Here is an 8,833-nt window from a genome sequence, read left to right on the forward strand (position 1 = left end):
GGGGCAGAAGTAACATGTGCCGAGAAATTTGGGTGAGGTGATTATAAACTGAAATCTAAATTGCAGTGGAAAGGTGGCCATGCATCAGAAAGACCGGTCTTAAGGAGCCCATACACGCTCCATGCTGCACATACTTTTTGTACTGGCTACACATCGCATCCTTAGATACCCCAAACAGGCACGCCGACTAAACTTGCCCCGGCCGTGAGGTAGGTGCCGAATAATGTGTCAGCGTGATTACGGAACAGCACAGACGACCTGATCGCCTATAGAAATGTACAGTGTGCTGCTGTCACTTAGGGTCAGATTCTCTAAGCTTCAAAAGTGATAAAATGGAGAGTGATAAACAGCCAGCCAATCAGCTCCTACCTGACATGGCACAGACTGTGTTTGAAAAATGTCAGGCAGGAGCTGAGTGGCTGGTTGTTTATCACTCTCCATCTTATCACTTTTGAAGCTTAGTGCATCTGGCCCTTGGTGACGACACAGGATTACTGAAGTGCTGTTTACGTGCTGGGCTCCTCACAGTGACAGGTGTCTGTGAATGGTATTAAAGTAACTGTCATGAAGGATTAGTGATACGATGCTGCTTAATCCCAGCGAGTATTGACGCCAATGGGTGAAGCCTCCTTAGCAGCCGTAGCAATGAGCCTATTACTGTCAATGTCATCTCAACATTACCCTGCTCGGTCTGGGGTACATTTATCCAAAGTGTTTCTTCTGCGCTGAGTCACTGAAAACGGGAATATTTCCAGGAAATCATGATCCGAACCTGGAAAATTCAGCACAAAGAGGTAATGCTCTTACACCAGTGTGTTTGCTTGTACGATTGTTTGTTTGTTGTTGTTTTATTGTAGGAACGTGAGAATATATAACCTGTATTTTCTAGAATGGTGCGGTTTGGATTTTCTTGGGTCTATTCGCCAAAGTTCTGATTTTTCCTATTGGCTATCCAAAACATGTGACAGCCAATGCCATTTCGAGATCCAAATAAGGGGGTTATTCTGATTGACACAGTAAGCTGCGAAGCTCACAGCTTACGGAGTCTCTTTGACTGAATGACCAATGAAAAGCTGGGCTTTCCCACGGCCCAGCGCCGCCACCGCTGCGAACGACACAGCGAGTGAGCAGCTCGCCTCGGCTGAACGCAGTGGGGGTTTGCACATGCACAGACCCGACCATCGGGGCAGAATCGGCCTCTAAGGGGGTTATTCTGGTTGATTTGCAGCCTTGCGCGAACCCCAGATGCCGTCCGCCGAATGCCACTCTGCCCACCACCCCCTCGCACACCTTGTCCGTTCCCACCGGCTGCAAATGGATGTCTAACATGAAGATGTGGTGAGTGCACGCATGTCTAAAGTGACTCTCAGGTCACCTTATATCTGCGTGCACATTCGCCAGGAAGTGGGCAGGCAGCTGACATCCGGTGATGTCATCTGCCTGCCCCCAGCACCCACGTCACGGGCTCATCACCATGGGAACACCCAGCGTTCATGGGTGCGACTTTCTGCCGCTGCCACAAGCTCCCCGCCCGCAGTCTTGGGTGCATGCACCCGTCGAACAGTCTGTTTTCCATGGCCGCACGCACCCGGCATATACACGTGCGCAGAAATGCGCCTGCGTATTCGCATGCACCCAACATCGGTCCCCCGTGCGCATGAACGAGAAAAAAAAACCTAAATCCGGGTAAATTTCCTTCACCAGAATGTGATTGCCTGATGTTTCCAAATAAAAAGTTACCAAAAAGTTTTATTTTATCCAATTCTCCAGTTACAGTATGTTAGTAATCAACTTTACATCACATGGTTTCTCTGTCTTAATTAATGATGCACTTAATTACTTTTATCTACAAATTAATCATGTCATTGTTGAAATCACTGATTCCTTTCAGTGAGGTGGAAACGGCGAGTGTGGCCATCAAAACGGGGGGTGGGGGGGGGGGGGGCTCACCGCAAAATGCAGCGGAGTCGCTGCATTTGCGGCAAACCTAGTCGTTTAAGGGGATCCGCGCCGTCTTCTGGCAGTGAGGATTCCTGGCAAACATCCAATATGGTGATAGAGTTGGACGGTGAGGAGGGCTTTTCTTTGCCGAAAATAAGCCATCCTCGCCGTACAGACCCCCCTCGCCGCCGCATTGCATACACCTCTTAATATACACAGGGTAATAATCAGCACACTGGCTGGTGGCCGGCCGTCATTTTAAAACTTGATAATGTGGGCTCATATAAAATAACCTTTAACGGGCCAAAAAAGAAAAAATAGATTTGTTTGGGTCTTTTTACATGATTGCGATGTTTTTAAATGTCTTGTGTTCCAGTTCTAATTACATCCTTGTGTTTTGGTTTTAGTTTTGTTTTGTTTTAGTTTTTTGTTTTATTGTTCAGAATTAAGATTTTAAATCTAAAGGCCCCCAAACACTTGTCTTTTTTACCCGATTCCGGTGGATCAGGTCGAGAAATTTTGTAAAAATTGACCTGCTGCACGTCCGACCTCTGACTTGGACCCCCTCCTGGCAGTGGGAATGGGGTCACGTGTCAAAGGGCCATATGCAATAAACTGCATGTTATCCTGCTGCCCACCAAGGCGGATTGGCTGCTCGAGCAGTTGCATGTTGTATGGCCACCATAAATCTTGGGTTTTGGACTCCTGCTTCTCGTAATTTGGGGGAAATTTTCTAAAGCTTCTAAAAATTAAAAAGGGGTGGCGTTGCCCATAGCAACCAATCAGATTCTGTAATTTTCTAGGATGCAAATGAGAGATGATCAACAGAACCTGATTGGTTGCTACAGGCAACATCAACTCTTTTCATTTTGAGAAGCTTTAGTTAATTTAACCTTTAGATTATCCTCTACTGCAGGGGTGGCCAAACATGTCCTCAAGATCTACCAACAGTTCATGTGTCTCAGGCAACCTGTGGATCTATAGTAGGAATAAATGCAGCAGGTTTGAAAATGTGACAGTTAGTAATGACTACAACAGTGCACCAGCTAGGTGACCTGGGAAATGTGACAGTTAGTAATGACTACAGCTGTGCACCAGCTAGGTGACCTGGGAAATGTGACAGTTAATAATGACTACAGCTGTGCACCAGCTAGGTGACCTGGGAAATGTGACAGTTAGTAATGACTACAGCTGTGCACCAGCTAGGGGGCCTGGGAAATGTGACAGTTAGTAATGACTACAGCTGTGCACCAGCTAGGTGATCTGGGAAATGTGACAGTTAGTAATGACTATACCTGTGCACCAGCTAGGTGATCTGGGAAATGTGACAGTTAGTAATGACTATACCTGTGCACCAGCTAGGTGGTCTGGGGAATGTGACAGTTAGTAATGACTGCACCTGTGCCCCAGCTAGGTGGTCTGGGGAATGTGACAGTTAGTAATGACTACACCTGTGCTCCAGCTAGGGGGCCTGGGAAATGTGAGTTAGTAATGACTACAGCTGTGCACCAGCTAGGTGGTCTTAGAAATGTGACAGTTAGTAATGACTACTCCTGTGCACCAGCTAGGGGGTCTGGGGAATGTGACAGTTAGTAATGACTTCACCTGTGCACCAGCTAGGTGGTCTCGGAAATGTGACAGTTAGTAATGACTGCACCTGTGCACCAGCTAGGGGGTCTGGGAACTGTGACAGTTAGTAATGACTACACCTGTGCACCAGCTAGGGGGTCTGGGAAATGTGACAGTTAGTAATGATTACATTAGTGCACCAGCTAGGGGGTCTGGGTAATGTGACAGTTAGTAATGACTACAGCTAGGTGACCTGAAAAACATGGTCTCCCAGACCCGTTTGGAGAGCCATGCTCTACTCCATACTCACCACAATTGCACCTAGCTTTTGTTTTTTGCCATCTAGTAGCGCTACTAGTTTCCATCTGCCGTAGGGACCCCGCTGCTGACTTCCCATCCACCGCAGGGACCCCGATGCCTCCCCAGCGCTGCATGGACCCCGCTGCCTGGATCCCCGCGCTGGGCAGGTACCGGGGGGGGGGGTCCGGTGTGGGGGCCCCGGGGCGACCGCCCCTGTTGCCCTGTCTATAATCCGCCACTGCTTTGTCTTGTACTGTAAAGACCCCGATCCGTGGTCCGATTCCATAGGTGTGTGCCAGCGGTGAAGCGGGCGAGTGGAGCAAGAGGCAGAGGTCTAGGCGGCGGGGAGCCTGGACCTGCTGCAGCTCCCCTGCGATTTATCGCATGCACAAATGGCACGTCAATGCCAAATCTTAAGTGAGCCCTCCCAGGGAACTGCTGGGGGGAGCTCAAGGGAATTTGGGTCCTCAGGACAAGTCGGCCTAATATATGGAGACGACGATGCCATTTTGTTGTCTTTCTCATTTTATATGTACTGTACTTTGGTAGGCGCTATGGAACCCTTGTGGCGCCATATAAATGAACAATAATAAAAATAACTGGCAATTACAGATTTTGCACCTGTAACTGAGTGGCCCCATAACAATGCAAGCTCCTATCACCGTACCCGGCCAAAGCTCCTATCACCGTACCCGACCAAAGCTCCTATCACCGTTCCCGACCAAATAGCGCTGGTCACAACATTTTTAAGCAAACAACGATGAACTCTGAGTCCTCTAACCAGGACACCCTGTGTTATTAAACCCCTGCTGTGGAATTAATGGCCATTAGCTGGGTCCGTGTGATCTCTTGTGAGCGCACTTTGAATAGCATTAAGGACATTGTACTCGGGTGCACTGCTAATTAGTCCGGACAGAAATCATATGACTTCTGCTGTGTTTTGGGGGTCAGAAAGCAACAACTACTACGCGGCGTCCGCTGTGGCCAATCAGCCGTGTAAAACAAAATATTTTCAAACTGTTACTCGTCTGCGAATTCCTCCTGGACGTTATCGTTTTAGTCAGGAACACAAAAGGTTATTGCAGAATTAATGAGTTGCAGACGGAGGCTGTTTTGTGGGTCACTATGTAAACTAGATGCAGTGTTTTATTTACTAAGGTGGGAATTCTATTGAAGATGGGATGTCATGGACAACCAATCAGAATTTACTTCTTATTTAGCACCTTCTAGAAGATAATAGAATCTGATTGGTTGACCATAGCAAATTCCCAACTTCATATAGAACTCCCAGGGCGGTCCCAAATTAAAGATCCCAAAAACTGAGGAATCCCTATGAATCCCTATGGAAAAAAAGGTGCGCAATCTACCTCATAAAGTTTATGAGGTAGATTGCGCACTTTTTTTCCATGCCTCCCAGGAGCGCTACTACATTCCCTCAAGAAATCCATACCTTCTCACATTTACTACAGTTGTTTATATAGAGACACATATGAAGCATGGAACCAAGTCACAACAAAGTTGTGACTAAACCCGCTACGTTCCGAGTGGATGCCTATTTGTGGTAACACAGTGTTTTCACCAGGCATAAATAACGGGATGCCGTCATTTGGTCTACAGCATGATGGTCGACAGTCATTAGGTTGACACCATTAGGTCGACATGGGGAAATGCCGAAATGGGTCTAGGTCGACATGGTTCTAGGTCGAAAGGTCATTAGTTCGACAGGTCATTAGTTCGAGAGTGGAAGTGTGTATCGGTGGCAGTGTGGGGCCAGGGGGGGGGCCCTGGGTGGACAAGGTGACATTTGTTTTTGCCAAGCTGTGTTGGATTAACGCCGATAGGTAAATAATTGTCGGAGTGCAGGCGCTCGGTGCTGCATGTTGTAATGAAGGAGCTCAATGTTAACATGACAAAGCGGTTCTGAGTTTGTATGTTCTTCCCGTGTGTGTGTGCGTGTGTGTGTGCGTGTGTCTCCTGGTTTCTTTCCACAATACTAGGGGTAATTCAGACCTTCTCCCTAGGCTGCTGCCTAACTAGCAGGTAAACGCTGCCCCGCCAAACGCGCGCCTGCCCCACCGCCCGAATCCCTGTGCTACGATGTGAGCAGGTGTACATGTTTACACGGTACTTGTTTCTAGCACGGCCACAATCGCGGGCATCGGGTGTAATTTTTAGTGGTCTGCGACGCGACCGACGCGATGCCCCCGATTTTCCCATTGAAATGCATTGAATAAAGTCAATATCGCGTCGTATGCGGCTAAAAAAGGCTTAAATGGTCCAGACGCGATGCCCCCGATTTCCCCATAGGGAACAATGTTAAATGCCTCAATTTACCCGCGATGCCCCCGATTTCCCATAGGAATCAATGTTAAATGGCTCAATTTACCCAAATCATCATAGGGAACAATGGTAAATGGGCCAGAAAACCCAAAAAAGACCCCTGAACCGTGAAATGTCCCCCCAAAAGTAGTTGACGCCACCACACAATCAACGCGAACCCGAAGCGTGGCGAGCGCAGTGAGCCCGCGAGGGGCGGCGGTACGCGTCCTCTGACCTTTTCATACCCCCACTATCCACGTCGGCGTGGAGTTGAGAATAGAATAGTGTGGCGAGCGCAGTGAGCCCCGCGAGGGGACGCGGATACCTTCACAGGTAAACGCGTCCCTTCGCGGGCTTCACAGGTATCCGCGTCCCCTCGCCACGCTTCGGGCTCGGTGGCTCGCTGCGCTCGCCACACTATTCTATTCTCAACTCCACGCCGACATGGATAGTGCGGGTATGAAAAGGTCGGAGGACGCGTACCGCCGCCCCTCGCGGGCTCGCTGCGCTCGCCACGCTTCGGGTTCGCGTTGATCGTGGGGTGGCGTAAACTACTTTTGGGGGGACATTTCACTGTTCAGCTGTGTTTTTGGGGTTTTCTGGCCCATTTACCATTGTTCCCTATGATGATTTGGGTAAATTGAGCCATTTAACATTGTTTCCTATGGGAAATCGGGGGCATCGCGGGTAAATTGAGGCATTTAACATTGTTCCCTATGGGGAAATCGCGGGCATCGCGTCGGTACCATCGCACCCGATTTTTTAGTGCATGCGATGGCCGCGATTTTTCCTCACGATGCCCACGATCATGATCGTTGTGGCCGTGCTAGGAAACAAGTACCGTTTACACATCCGCGTGCACAGTGGAGAAATCATTAGATGGTTAGACCATTAGTGGCCACTCGCCGCCGTTCCCGCCATAATGAAAAAATTGGTGCCACCCCCCCAAGTAAAGTTAAACTCCCCCGAACCCTGCCTTACCCCTCTGCATCCCGCTTGCCACCACTCTGTCTGTCGCAGGGACCCACAGATCTACTTGTATCTGGTCGCGGCGCTCCTCCTGGCTCCTGCCTACTTGAGCTGTCAACATTTTCCGGCAGGGGGGGGGGGGGTGTCAAATTTTGTAGTTACGCCACTGTGTCGAGTGGCCTCTAATGGTCCCCCGTGGTACTGAAGAACTCTGCAACAATGTGGGAACTTAGGAGAAGTCATTATTTTACATACTGTATATACTGTGTACGCACATTATCACAAAATTACAGTGTGCAATTTGCATATTGACCCTATAAGCTGCTGGAAAGAGCTGACATCCTATGCAGGCAATGGGTGGACACCAAGGTCCTTATTCTGGTTGACTCGCAAGACTGCGGATTCTGCAGCCTTGCGAGTCCCCCAGGCGCTGCCTGCACGAGGAGCTAATTGAATCAGAATAACCCCCAAAGAGGGAGAGAGGGCAGAGTTGGAACTTGGATCTTGGATATTTAGGATGGGGGGGGGGTGGGGGTGGGGGGTGTCAATGAAAAACTGGTAAAGAGAATTCTGCTACAGCAGAATATATTGATAAAGGCAATTTGCTTATCGTTCCAAGTCATTAATAAGCTGGGAAACCTGCAGACCCGTGCTGTTTCTCTATTGGCACAAGTGCACCTATTTGTCCGTCTAGCGAGGTTCAAGGTGCACATCCAGTTCCTGGTTCTTGGACCAGCTCCAGGAAGATTATCCTGCATACAGCACAATTCCCCACACAATGCAGCTACACAAAAGTGTCAAATGTCATTCTAAAGTCCAACCGTCCTTTTCCTGCCATGTGGGTGCACTCATTCCCCAAACCTGCGACATTCCTCTAATTCATTCAACTCCAGCAGCAGCATCTGAGCAGTGGATTGATGCTTTCAATGCTACTGTCCCCTCCCCAAATCTTGCATATTAACACTGGTATGTGTAAATATCCATATGGGCGGCTCTTCCTGGCAGGAGTCCTAATGCACCTACTTAAGGGGCGATCCTTTGCAGCAACGCTGACCATTCCGCCCCCTGGCGCTATCCACTTTGCCAGCTGCAGGAAGACGAAGCCCTATCTCCACAGCAGGTACATCTCCGTCCCTGCTGCCGGCTCCGGGCTGCGCTGGAGATCCCGCGTGAGTAGCGTGATCCCGCACATGCCCAGTACAGGCACGAGGGGGGGGGGGGGGGAGACAGTGCGTCAATGTAAGCTGGAGGGGACATCGCCGGAGGGGGAAGTTTGCACTCCCCCGATTCAGCAGACAAGATGTTAATACATCTTGTCTATGTCCCTTCCCGCTTCGCCGCTTCCCGTCCCTTCCCGATTCGCCTCGTTGTCCCTTCCCGCTTCGCCGCTTCCCGTCCCTTTCCGCTTCGCCTCGTTAATGAGGCAAAGCGGGAAGTGTTATAGTGGCAGGATAAGCGCTGCTATAATAATCTGGCCCGAAAAGTGGTCCTGGAAAATGTGACTAGTGGAGGCTTCAGATGAGAGGCTGCAGCACAGTTCAAAATTCACCCGCTGCCACCAACTGCCACTACTGGATCCGCCACTGGAATTGGCTGTACATGGGCAGTGGGTGGTACAGTATAAGACTTCTTGGAACCTTAGACAAAACTTTAACCCGCTGCCCCCCCAACTCCACACTACCACCAATACCCACTTTCCAGCCGCCTCCCAAGTGAAAATGCAGAGATGGAGTCA

General features: G+C 49.5%; 1 protein-coding gene across 1 annotated transcript in view; it reads left to right on the forward strand.

Annotated features, from left to right (window-relative positions):
* Positions 1 to 770: 770 nt before the first annotated feature.
* The window catches only part of NDRG1 (N-myc downstream regulated 1), an 89,684-nt gene continuing 81,621 nt past the window's right edge, over positions 771 to 8,833 (forward strand). Inside the window, exon 1 of the mRNA XM_083144850.1 lies at positions 771 to 794. The gene's annotated coding sequence lies outside the window, so the exon portion shown is untranslated. The remainder of the gene's footprint in view (positions 795 to 8,833) is intronic.

Source organism: Crinia signifera, chromosome 5, assembly GCF_055691185.1.
Source record: "Crinia signifera chromosome 5, ASM5569118v1, whole genome shotgun sequence".
NCBI classification, from domain to species: Eukaryota; Metazoa; Chordata; class Amphibia; order Anura; family Myobatrachidae; genus Crinia; species Crinia signifera.